At 38.2% G+C, this 13387-nt stretch overlaps 1 protein-coding gene across 5 annotated transcripts in view; it reads left to right on the top strand.

The window, feature by feature from the left end:
- LRFN2 (leucine rich repeat and fibronectin type III domain containing 2) overlaps positions 1-13387 on the top strand; it is a 225064-nt gene that overhangs the window by 66011 nt on the left and 145666 nt on the right. For 3 of the 5 annotated variants that reach the window (XR_011808172.1, XM_013096840.5, XM_021270378.4), the window contains one exon: positions 2315-2516. The exons of 1 other annotated variant lie outside the window; for it this stretch is intronic. The gene's annotated coding sequence lies outside the window, so the exon portion shown is untranslated. Of the gene's footprint in view, positions 1-1449; positions 1774-2314; positions 2517-13387 lie in introns of those variants that run through there. One more of the 5 variants, XM_021270379.4, reaches the window with a different exon arrangement.

Raw genomic sequence — 13387 nt, 5'->3', positions numbered from 1 at the left:
GTACAGGGAGTCACCCAGGAACGCAGCAAGGAAGCAGGACTGGTTAAAGTAAGGGATATGAAGTTGGCAGCAAAATCTATTTCATCAACCCCTCCAAATAAGTATGTGTTGTTCTATGCAGTCTTTCTTAAGAATATCTTCAAAGTGTTCAATAGAGTCTGCTTTGACTTTCTAGAAGCCAATTTTGATACCTATACAAGTGATGTGGTTCTCATAGCTGCACTGGATATCATCTTGAAATATATTTGGTATTTCCAGCTGGAGTAAGGAGTAAGTGAGGACAGTAACCAAGATATACTAGTCTATAAAGACAAACTTCTCACTCTTCAGACTGAAATCACTTTCTGAATTAATATCCTTTTTTTTTTTTTTTTTTTTTTTTTTTTTCTTCACACTGAGATGTTTATCTTTAGATCCAGGGTATCCAAAATGGAGTGTACTTTATGCCAACCACAAAGGACCTCAGAATCATGCCTTACGTATTCATTCTGGATGTGCAGAAGCAGACTGTCCCCTGCTCATGCTTCAGTGCATTAACTAATCTTTAAAGAAGAGGGATTAAGGAGAAGCTTTGCCCATTAACAGGTTAGCTCTGGCTGTCTAGCTCTGGCTGCATGAGTTTGTCCAGGTTTCTCGGAGGTGTATGTTACCAATCACTGTCCAGAAGCAGGACACTGAACTAGATGGACCATAGGTGTGAGCCAGGTTCACAATTTCCAGGTAAATTTTCTACGATGTTGTACTTCTTTCTTGGTTTTTGATTCCTTCCAAGGGCGTTATGAATTGGTCTGTTTATTGGTGTACTGATACTGGTGTGTGGTAATTTGATGAGTCTTTTTTTTTTGCCTACTCTTATTTAGTCAATGCTCATCTTTTACCTGGTTCTGTCTAGGAGCCTCTTCAGCCAAGGGAGTCAGAGGAATATGTACGTGTCTCTGTGTCTGGAGGGTTGGAGAGAGGAATTATCAGTAAATGGAAAAGGCTGCTCAAACCTCCCAAGTTCTTTTATCTCAATTCTGGTTTTATTTAGACCTTCCAGTATCATTCAGTACAAAACAAAATCTACTTCTCACCACAAGCATAAGGAATAATAGTATTTAACACAGAAAACCTTTGTACATGCTCTTTTCTGTCATTTAAGTTGCTAAAATATAGCAAGGGAGAATTCTTCTAATACTGAATAGCATGAATGGAACTGATAGGGTTACTTTATTTGTCTACCGCTCCCTATACAGATACAGCTCTATACAATTCCCTATATAACACTTTTGGCATCAGCACTACCTGAGAGCTCTTTGCAGCTGCAGCCTATGCATTTTGCAGTAAAATTCTCTCCTCTTCTCTTTTCCCCCAGCTTCCCCCGCCCCCAGAGAACTGACACGCTTTCCACTGACAAACGTTGAGTGTAGCTCCTGAGGATTTAGCGTGTCAGGCTGTGTCTACACAGCTTAGGTTTCTATTATTACGCAATGGCTTAGGAGGCAGTGCTTTGCCACATAATTACAGAGCCGATCTGTATTAGGACCAGGAGTTTGGATGCCTCTTTCCCAACCAACTATTTGTCTCCCACCCACTCAAGCCTCCTCCCTGATACTCTTACTTGTTTAATAGCTTCTTTTTTTGTACCCTTCTTTTTCCTGGTTTCTGATTTTCTTCCCTTTCCTACACCTCATATTTGTTTATCTAAGAAGTGAGGGGTCTGACAGAGTTGTGCCTGCCCGCGGATTCGTATACAGCACTAAGCACTGGCTGTATGTTGCATCGTCAGAAGAGGTAAGAAGAAATTCCTGAAGCTGCCTGCTAGTTCTTTCCTGTTTTCTCTCTCTCTCTCTCTCTCTTTTTTTTTTTTTTTTTTTTTTTTTTTTTCTGTGTGTGTGCACATTGCTTGTCTTACAAGCCGTGCAGGCTCTGCCATCTAGAGCACTTTGTGAGATCACTCCAGTTTGCTGTTTTTCCTTTTTTCCATCTCTGCGTGAGTGTGTCTGTTTCTCCCTGTCTCTCCTCTCCCCCTCACCGTACAACTCAACCCCCCTCCCCAACACACACACACACATACACAGAAGCTGGGCTTGCTAGTATGAACTTGAAGACTTGCAGTACCAAAATGCATGTGTTACCTTGGGATGCACTAAGATCAGGCTGCTTGAAAAGCCTGCAGGCTGCTTAGTCCTCCAGGACTGTTTTGTTGTTTTTGTTTTTGTTTTTTTTTTTTTTTTTTTTAAACCAAACAGGAAAAGAACAAGTTATTCACTTTTTTTCCCTCTTTCTTTCTTTTTTATTTCCCTTTTTTGTGCTTTGGATATTACTGAATAAGGAGTCTCAGGGATTCACACACTTGGACTTTACTTGGCTGCATCTGCCAAACAATCTAGTCTGCATTTTGGTTAGCTGGAGACCAACCAGGATTTTTCTGATTATATCTTCTTATGAAAAAAGGATGCATGACATAGAAAGAAGGTCTAAGTGCCTGTCTGAGACTATTTTACCAAACCTGGGATAAATGTTACTTCTCAAAGGTAAGTGTTATTTTCTTCTTATGTGTGTATATAAACTACATAGCTATAATACAAACTGTATATAGATACATACACGGAACATTTTTATATAGTTAACTCCCTGATTGCAAGAAAATATGTTGCTATACATTTTAAAAGCATTGGAGAAATGTATAACTTTAACTTGCTGTTAATGTTAGCCTTGATAAGAATGTTCCCGTAGAGACATGAATCTCAGTTCAGCTTCTGCTTCTGTCTTGACATGAAAAGGCAGTTCAGAAAGAATATTTTTAAAGTGCCAATAGGAATTTTTTTCATGACAGTGTTGAAACAATGATGGAAAGACATTTGAAAAAGAAAAAGATATTAGTTTGTTTTCTAAGCCTGGGAGATAGAAGAAAGCTGTAAAAGTTATTTTAGCTTTCTGTTGGAATTTGTATAGCTGGTAAAGCTAAGCAGCAACTTTGCTGGACAGGTCAACTCTGCTGTATATAAAAACATACAGGAGAAGAGTGGGGACCTTGTCAAATGTCATCTGAAGAAATGGAAGGCACAGAGAAAGCTAGAGAAGGAAAGGGAGTGAAGGGGACGGAGGGGCAGCAGGCAGCTACTTCTGTGTTCACCGTCACAGAGGTTGGTGTTTTTGGTAAGGTGATGACACTGATGATGGACATCCAAAATTGGCAAGGTGGACATACGGGTGATGGAGTACACAAACAGGTATATGCTATGTCATGTCTGTCTGACGTCATCAGACATATAGGCTCTCTGCACTGAGAATTTGGGTGGGGGGAAGCATTTAAATGGCACCACAGGACAAGAAGTAGCAAAATTGAAACTGAGTCTCTCCCTGACTTGCATGGACACACGCACACCTTTGCGTTACAGAACAAGTGCATGACTGAATAAAAGAGTAGAAATAAGTGATTAAGTCAACAAGTCCCAGTATGATGGATTAGTTAACTAGAAATGTGTAGTGGTCAGTTATGGTAATGTGTGCAAAGAAGGATCTTATACAGTAACTCTTTCCTACTCAAAGGAGACAAATAGCATTGATGTAAAGCAAGATTATTTTGCTGCATATATATATATATAAATATATACATATATATGTTATTATTATTATTTTTTTTTTTTTTTTTTGCCAGGGCTTATCTAGTGTTTTGTTGTTTGTTTGTTTGTTTTTAAATTTATTTTTAAGGCAGTATCATGGCAATATTTAGAGTGGGGGTTATTTTTCCTATTCCATCTTTGGGAATACTAGGACAGAATAACTCTTCTGATAAGAAGTGAGGCTTTGAAAGTCAAAGAGTAAATATTATGTAAGTTTAATAAAGTCACAATTGATTACATTGACACCTCTTAACTTTGTTATAGAATGTTCACTTTGTAAATCCAGCAGATGCCATGCAATTGTCACTGGTATTTTCTGTTCCTTGGGAAGGAGGAGATATTGTCTTGCAGGGCATCAATTTTCTATTGAACCCTGTACACAGAGGATGTGCTTAAGTAAATTCAAGCCTGCAGTGAGAGCGAAGAGAGACAGCTAATTACTTTTACTCTTGCTGTATTTCAGGCTGGTTAAGGTTTCATTGTTCACAGCTTGCCCTGGGTTGGTGGTTAGTTTGCATTGCCTACAGATAGCCACTTGAGCACAACAGAGTGCTTTCAGAGTGCACTGTTCATCGCTGTCTTGTCGCAGCAATGCAAAGCTCCAGACCTTCCCTTAAATTGCTATTAATTTTCAGGGAGGGAGGGGATGGAATCAAAAATAAACAACAATGCGAGGAGACAGAGAGAACTCATTATGTTCAACCAAGTCCTTTTTTTTTTTTTTTTCTTTTTTTTTCCTTTTAGCAATGAATCACAGCAAAAACCTCTACCGTCTCTCTCTCTAAGTCTCAGAGGCAGTGTCTGTCCCCTCCTCTCCCCAGCACAGCTCTTTCTTTTGGGCTAATCTGTGCCTGGCATCCCCCGATGTCTCTATGTCTCGTTGTGCTGGGCACTGGCACAGAGACAAGCAGGCAGCCCTGGGCACACTGTGCAGAGAGAGAAATGTGACCTGTCCCCAGAGGCACCATTTGCTGCTGCCCCCTCTGCCCCACGCCACTCCTTACAGCATTAGTACTCCTTGTTTAAATTTACATTTGGCACACGATTGCTGATTTTTCCCAATGGGAACGCCAAATGGTACAGGTAGCCTTGCCCTGCAGCCTCTGCCTGCCTGCTGCGCAGCTGGACCACAGCTGCCAGCTCCCTGCCAGTCCCTGTCAATGTGCTACCGATCCCTCTCTTTGCAGGGGACTCTCCGGCCACTGATTGAACCTTGCCATGCGGTGCTGTTAGGTTCATCTGATTGTTTGTTTCATTGTATTTTGTTTTAATTATAATTTTTCTCCCTGTGGAGGGATAAAACAAAACCAAAAAACAGGGAGCAGTTTCAAAATTATCAAAGTTTAACTGGTAGTAGTCAAAGGTGGGAATATACTTCAGATGGCTTAGATTTAATTTAACTCCCTGGGGAGGGGTTGCAACCTGAAAACCCTCAAAGCTGTGTTTGCTTTCCACCTGCATGGAGGGAAGTGAGGAGATGATGTCAGTGTCTGCTTACCACCACACCCAAGGAAACACCCCTTTTTGAATTGCTAAAACATTGCAGCCTTGATCATCGTTACAGACTTGATCATCTGTAGGAGCAAAAGGGTAGTTTGTTCCAAGTTTGCACTCAGTCTTCCTTCTGGCCTGAGCATTCAGCTGTGCTTGCTTTGGGTTCATGGTTGTATACTGTCTCATGTTATTTTTATGAAGAGAGTGACTGTCCTCTAGGTGCTGGACTGAAAAACAGTAATGCCATTGTGAAAGGTGTAAAGAAACCATCCATGGTTCCTTCCAGATAGTCCTGATTTCCATGGAATCCATTACCCAACACCAAATGGGCCATTCCTGTTTCCATTATTTCCTCTATTTACCTTAACCAATTATCTACTTGGTTATCCATGTCTCCAAACGTTGTGACTAAGGGTCTCACAAAAAATGCTAGGATTTACTGTAGCAGTGTCCAGCTGTGCACATGCTAAATAGCTTACAGCCATCAAGTGGAACTTGTGACAACAGATAAGGAAGTGTCCAGGTGTGATGTGCCCAGCATGATGCAGCACCTCAGCAAAGGGCCTGCTGTCACTTTACTTCCCAGCCCACCTCCATCCAGGGTGCACAGGAGGGAAGGGAGCTGGTAAGTGGTACTTATGCTTCTAGGAACTCAAATTGCCTTCTCTGTGGTAGGCCACCAAAATTTCACAAGAAATTAACAGATGTAAACATGTCATTAAAAGGCGCACAGTGATGCTTCTTGGAAAACTGGGAAAAAAGCATGTAATTTATAAGTTTTTCTGCCTCCCTAGGAGCAACAATTGTCTCCACACTTCGGAATATTTGCAGGACAGTGTTTCCAATTTTTCTTCCTTCCTGTCATTTTCTCTGTCCTGTCCTGATCTGGGACTTTGATGATATCCTCATCTTCATGCAGTAACATTTGTGACAAATCCAGGATGCCAACTTCAGAATATGAAATGAGCAGTAGCAGCAGCAAGTGAAATTCTCAGAAGTCAGAAAATATTTTAATTAAAAAATGCTGATTTGAAAACTTGGGGGAAAAGGAAGAGATATGCAGTTAGGCTCTGGTCCTATGCAGAATCCCTGTTGACCCAGTTAGAAGAGAGCTGAGTGGGATTTTTAAGTGGAAAAAAATGCTCTTGTTTTTCTCATTACAATATAGATTTATCAGAATGAAACATATTTGGAAAATGGTCAGGTTTATGAATTCGTTGGCTGAAAAAAAAAATGTAGGGAGAAAATTGACAGTATACCCCATCTTATTTTTTTTATGGAAGAAAAATTGAATAATTTCTTTCTAGTTTGTGCATTTTATATCAAAACTGAAAGCAATTTGTACAAAACCTGATCTTAAAAGAGGGATCTTAAAAGAGGCTGTGCTCAAATCCCATTTTGCTAAATTACAAGTAAATCTGTCAGTCAAACTGGAACTAAATATTCCTAGTTTATTAAAAGGCTTTCATAGTTGTTTTTTTTTTGTTTGTTTGTTTGTTTGTTTTCTCAGTTTGGGCTAAGGCAATTGTTAGTACTTTCATTCCCATTCATGGGTTCAGACAACATTTGCCTGCCAAGCCCTACCTGGAAGTCAATTTACTTACTCAAGCAGTATTGTGCCAGGAGTGTCTTGTCAACATTTGCTCTGGGGTACCAAGGCCTCTGAGTGTCTGCTCTTGAAACCAGTCCTCCAGATACAGAAAATTTATGTGCTGAGAGATTATGCTAGCTAAATAAGAGTAGCCATGAAAGTATGGCTGCAGTGATAATATGTGCAGTACAAGGGAGCATTTAGGATGTTTCTGCTAATTGCTCCTCAGGATGGATCTGGTCTCTAATTCTCTGGCAGATGTTCTGCTATCAACACGGTGTTATGAAAAGAGGTGAGATAAGGAGAGGGCCCTGGAATAGCAGTAAATCCAGGGCCCTGGACCTTGGTTGGTCAGAAGGTGAGAGGCAAAGCTGGTGCATCCTAGTGCATACCAACGTAGGTGCTGAGCTGCACAGAAAGCTGGATTAAGGATGAAATCAATAGAAAGCACATGATGGTAGAAAACACCTTGTCTAATTTAATAGTGATAAAGTTGCACTGAAAATCCCTGGAAAACACATGTATGGCACTGGTGCATAAAGTTATCAGTATGACTCTTTTTCCCTGAAGCCAGAGAAGGCAGGTCAGGGTTGAGCAAAAGTCTCTGTGCAGGTCTAAGACAAATTGCCATAACAGTCCAGTTAAGACTGTAGAGTTCAATATTACTTTACTTGGAGAAAAACAGATTTTGAGAGACCTCAATATGGTCGAGCCCACTGGACTGCAGGGATCAGACACGTATTATGTTGGAAGTAATACATACACTGGAAAGAAAGTTAAAAAAAAAAAATGTATTATATATATTTCTGCCTTTAGAGTTGTATTTTGCTTTGACAGGCTCAAGAGCAAGGGAACTCAGAATGACACCAGGTGCAAACTGTCCCTAGCCATTCTCTAGTCATGTCTAAGCTCATCAGAAAAGCTTCAGTCTACATGCCATTCAGAATGAGTAATCCTTCTTTTGTTGCTGCCTAAAGATAAAAATTAAAATGGGAAAGGAAAAGAGAATGTCTTAAACTTGTCTCATCCTCAGCTGCACTGGCAGGACGAGTGGGTTGTGATATCAGTGAAAGGGCAGCACCTGTACATGCGCTAGAAAGGAAAAACTGACTGTACCAGAATGTATATTGGATCCTTCTGTTAACAGCCTTAAAAAATGTATCTGCCCTTTCAGTACAGAATGAAAACAATGAGCAGTCAAATGGCAAAAGGAAAAGTCAAGAGAAAAAAAAAATAATAAAGCCTGTCATGTCTTGCTCAGCAGTCTCTGTCTGGTTTGAAAGCGGCCAATAACAAGAGTCTGTCTCTTCAGAAATAAGAATCAAAACCTTCCCAGTCATTTCTGTAGTCATTTGATCTCCTTCCTTTTATGAATATTCCTGTGCCTAGGTAAATACACATGATACTTAGAAAGAACTGCATGGTTTGTATGTGAAATAAATGTACTGAGCTAAAAAATGAAAAGAAGCCAAAGAGTATTGTTAGAACATAAGTTATTTGGACTGACACCATTTTGTTGGTTTCCTAAACTGATGGCTAATTGGCATTTTGTATCAGTTATCTCGAGTATAAGTGAACGTTATTACTGTTCCTGGCAGATATTTACTGTATATTGGTTTTTAAATAAGGGTACAACATCGATTCCTTGCTCTCCAAACTATCGACTGCACTTTCTCTCTCTTATGAGGTCAGATAACTTATCTCCTCTGGAAATGTTTGGTAGAAAAATGTGTTTAAGTCCCAGAAACTTTTATGAAAGGGAGAGGACCATGGGTTTTCACAGGCTAAAGTATCTTGCATATAACTCTGAAAAATCTCAGTTTGCTTGAGAAACACCACTGAGATATAGAAGTATTTTCTAATCCCGTTTTACACAAATATGTAGCAGACCAAGCCATGAGCACTTCAGTTCACATACACTTTGCAATGATAGTGTGACCTCTCCGTGTCACCACAGTTACATTGTTTGTTTTCAGCTACCCAAATGCATTTTGAATGATATTGTCTCGGGGTGAGGGAGAAGGTTATTGAACAGCTTCACAATTACATAGTGACCCAGGAGTCTCACAGAAGGTGAATTTTCACTTGTCCATGGTCTCCTGGCACCATACCCTATTGCTTCTCCAGCCAGTGGGAGGAAAGGAAGTTTCAGGTGTCTCATTAAAACACATTCCCCTGCAGATCTAGGGGTGAGTGTCAGTAGTTTTATGTGAACTAGACAGAACTGGCTTTACTGTCAGAGGGTCGAAGCAGAAGAGGTAAGGAGCAGCCCAATGGATATTCCTGAAAGGGAATGCGTCGTGGGCAATGAGGGTCATGTCTGAAGAAAGACTGGAGAAATTTTGGTAGGGTGAAGGGAAAGAGGGAAAGAAGAATCAGAAGTGATACTGCCAAGGAGATGTCTCTGTCACTTTAGATATTTGTATGACCCTTCTCGCTGCAGAGTCAGAGTGCCTGATTAAGGTAAAGAAGGGCTTATGACATGTCTCTTTAGTCACACCGTGCATAGATGATCCCTTCTTGAGCCACCGTGGGGTGCTTTATTTGTCACATCTAACCTGCTTTAGTCTTTTGATGAACATGGAAAATTTACTCTAGCCTTTGTGCATTCATTTCCATTTTCTCCATCTTCCTTTCATCTTCCTGAATCAGTGATTGGAATGAGAATGCTATTTATTTTTCCCTTGCATTAAATACAAAGAGTTTCTTCTCACTGAGCAGATGAATCACTCATTAATAGTTATAACCCCTCCCCTCAACTCTTCATAAAACATAGCAACAAGCTTTCAAATTAAAGTGCAAGACCCTCTAAAATGTAACAGGACTATCTTCATAGGGTATCTTTTCCGGAGTGCAACTGATGGACTGAGACCTGTCTCTTCTCTGCTGGACATCAAATGGCTGCAGTTCATGCCCACCTTAATGTTTTGTTTTCCTCTTTCAAAGTTTTCACCTGCTTAATTATTCTGTGAATCGCATAACAAAGGTCTATGTTAACCTTGTGGATTTGTGGGTCAGGAAACTTTCCTGTGTTTAAAATTATGCCATGAAAAGGAAGAAATTCATTCTCCTGCAAGAAGGCTGAAGTAGGATGTGGTGAATTTCTGTGCACTGGTCACTTCTACTTTACATTAGTGTCCTACCACAGAATGGAAAAATCAAAGCTACACGACATCTTATCTCAACTATAGGATTTACATTTAAAAAATAAATAATGCCCTCAGGCCAAGGAACAGCTACTGCAGTTCTTTCCAGCATGGTTCATTGATCTGGTCTCTTATTTGACACATCCTGCTACTTCTGTGTTGCTGTAGTTAGTGTTAAATCACAGGCAGATCAAGCAGTGACCTAACTGAAACTGAGACCTAGTAGGGATAGATGTTACAGGGACAGGACATAATATAGGGTCCTCACACCATCATCTTGACAGAGACTGGAGAAAGAATTGAGAGTTAGATTTTTGTTAGGCTGTGCTGTCTCTACTACCTCCAGAGCTTTATACTCAGCTTATGTTAGTCGAAATGTGAATATGTTTTAAGGAATTGCTTACAAATTGCTTCTTTTTTTTTTCTTTTTTTTTTTTTTTTTTTATTATATAGTATATGTTGTTTTATCATGGAACTGATAAATTCCATGATCAGTCATGGAATGTATGATCATTATATACAATGTCATGATTGTATGTCATGAATGTCATGCAGTTACATACATGTCATGACCTTACTGCATATACATAAAGTGAAGTTCTTCCTCAAAAGTCCTTCTGACTATGGAACTCAGTCATCTTTTGGGAAAAAATAAATGAAAATCCTCCCAAGTTTAGTGTGTGATGTAGCTGCACTCACATATTCTCACAATCATTCTCTTTTCCTCTCCTACTGACAAGCATATAGAAGACAAAAATGAACACTGCAGCCAGCTGTTTTTGAATGTGTCTTGTCTTGTTGGCTTTGGTAAAAGGCAAATGGCAGCTTAAGACCTCAATCCTGCAGCAAATCAGGTCTGCCTTCATAGGCCTGTTTCTTCAGTCAAGGTTTTTAAAGATGGTAAGCCAGGCTCTGTTCATTCTGAAAGCTGATTATTCCATGTTTGAAGCATCTTTAGTTACAGGTGGCAAAAACATTTAAGAATAAAAAACAGTTTGGGACTTCTGTTTCTCTTCCATCCATTCCTGACTGAATTTTTGAAGCTTTTCTGGCATTTAAACAAAACATCATCTGAGAGCTATTTGGGAAGAATTAATATGGGATATCAGATTGTCATCCATTTTGCTTTAAAAAAATATTTCCTGTAGCTATAAATTTATTTAATACCATATATTATGGTCCTTCTATTGTTCGTTCTTTTATCCCCCCTCCCCCCACTTTATTTTTTCCTTTTGATTTGATGTTGTTTTGTTTATTTCTATAATCTTATCGGGAACAAGATAAAAGCATTTACCTTGCCAATACATGGTTCCTTTATGATAATTTTGTAATAGAGTAACAGATATTACTGAATCCTTATGGGGCATCAAGTGATACAATCATGCTAATTTCAGATAAGGGAAGGACATTTGAGCTTGTCTCTAGGCATTTGAAAATTGATACTTAGGAGGAAGATAGCTTTCTGTACTTCTGTTGACATGCTAGGCTTTGGCTGATATTAAGTGATATTGGTCAATTGAATTATAGTGATTCCCGTTAATATTATTGAGATTTTTATGACTAATGAGATACTCAAATGTTCATCTTTTTGAGTGTTTTAATCATTCAAAAAAATAGCAGCAACTGTATCATATATGATTTGGATGACCAATAATTTGAAAACAATATGAGCAGTGATTAATCAAGCCATGAATATTAGTAAGCTGGAAAATAACATGGCTAGAATATGAAGCAATTGTTTGCCAAATATGCATGAAACAATTGGTGTAAAATAAAAAAATAAAGTAAGGATTAAATTGGAATGAATTTTCTTGAAAGCAAAAATTCTAACAGTCATTAAAAATTAATTAAACTAGAACTTAGACTGTAAGTGCATTTAAATGCTGATATCCAGTAAATCCTGGAATCTCACAAGGAAAAGGAATGTCAGTAGTAGTCCTTGGGGCATATATATTTATAATTATATTTTCACTTATTTTGGGACAAAACCAGACAAAATACTTGGGGAGGAAACATAATGAAGGTTTTGTCCTTAGTGTCAAAGTACATTTGCAAGAAAGAGTTTATGCAGGACTTAGTAAAACTTACCAAAACACATGTTTCATTGCAAAGAATACAAGAGGAAAACCTTCAAGATTACAATTTGTTTAATTTTAAGAACATTTTCCCTTTTTATATATTAAAAGTTAAGTAAATTCTGAAATTGAAATGGTAATATCTAATGAAAAGCTCTGATAATTCACAATTATGTTTTCACTTTGGAATCAATAAATATTTTTGGAAAGACTAAGTGAGTCCAACTGAAACAAAGTATTTTCTTCCTGTTTGAATAAAATATTGCAAATTATGCCAGAAAGAAAGAAAAAAATCCTTGCTATATATTTTAAATCTTTTTTTTTTTTTTTTTTCCAAAATCATTATGTTTAAGTCTATAAACACACAGTGTGTATGTATGTTCATATACTAGCCATTTACTATGGCTAGATCCATTCTTGGTCATAAGCAAGCTTTGCTTTTCACTTTTGCTTTTGCAATGGAAGATAATAATAATGTATGTCATAAACCTGTCTTAAGATGAAGTGTATTGATGTTTATTATATTCTTATAAAGGATTGGCTGATACAGTCAATATGCCTGGGATTCCCCAAGTCTATTTTGTTAAAAGAGGCACAGCTTAATGAAAACTGATAAGGAATTTCCGATCAGCTTTTTCATTAGTAGATAGTTTTGTACCTGAGAACAAACAAACAAACAAAAAATGTCTACACTTTTTATTTTATTTTATTTTATTTTATTTTATTTTATTTTATTTTATTTTATTTTATTATTTATTTTCATCTTGAATGTTTGTGAATTTTGCTTTAAAATAAAACTGAACTTTTTAATCCTGTGAAAATTTTTAATATGCCATTATGACCTACTCTTACAGAAAATAAGCTTTTGCATTTTTTAGAGAACATAAACTCTCCTTTCTAAATTGTAATCAAGTTTGTCTAATTTAAATAAGTGAAACATGCCTCTCAGTTTCTAACGAAGTTTGACTCATTTAACGTTTTTAGGACCACTGGTAGGCATACGAATGGTACCATTTCTCTTTGTAGAATTTCTCTTTCTTCCTTTCTCATTTTGTGTTTTCTTGCCCTGGTAGGTCTCTTTGTTGTGGCTGATTACACATAAAGGGAGCAGATAGTTCAACTATTTCACCAAATAAAATAGGCTATAAAATACTGAATTTGCTTTAAGGTTCACAGCGCTGTTAGTATGAAGGTAAAATGGCAATGAACACATGGTACCATAGTGGAAGATTCGGGCTGTGGCAAAGCAGGCCATTACATTTCCTCATCTCTGGAGACAATTAACTGCTGTATTTTAGCTATGCAGCAGGGTGCTGGGTGGGATGACTGACTGATCAGCAAGGAACTGAAAAGGATTGGCACAAGACTTCACTGCCAATGCTTCTGTAAGCTGAAAGGTAAGACAGCTAAACAAGCGATAGAGAAAGTTTCCAGTGGTAGAGCAGCCTCATGCAGCAGTTCAGTGCTGTTTGT

This window comes from Anas platyrhynchos, chromosome 3 (genome assembly GCF_047663525.1).
Source record: "Anas platyrhynchos isolate ZD024472 breed Pekin duck chromosome 3, IASCAAS_PekinDuck_T2T, whole genome shotgun sequence".
NCBI classification, from domain to species: Eukaryota; Metazoa; Chordata; class Aves; order Anseriformes; family Anatidae; genus Anas; species Anas platyrhynchos.
Note: the sequence above shows the minus strand (reverse complement) of the source record. Positions and strands in the feature narration are given on the sequence as shown.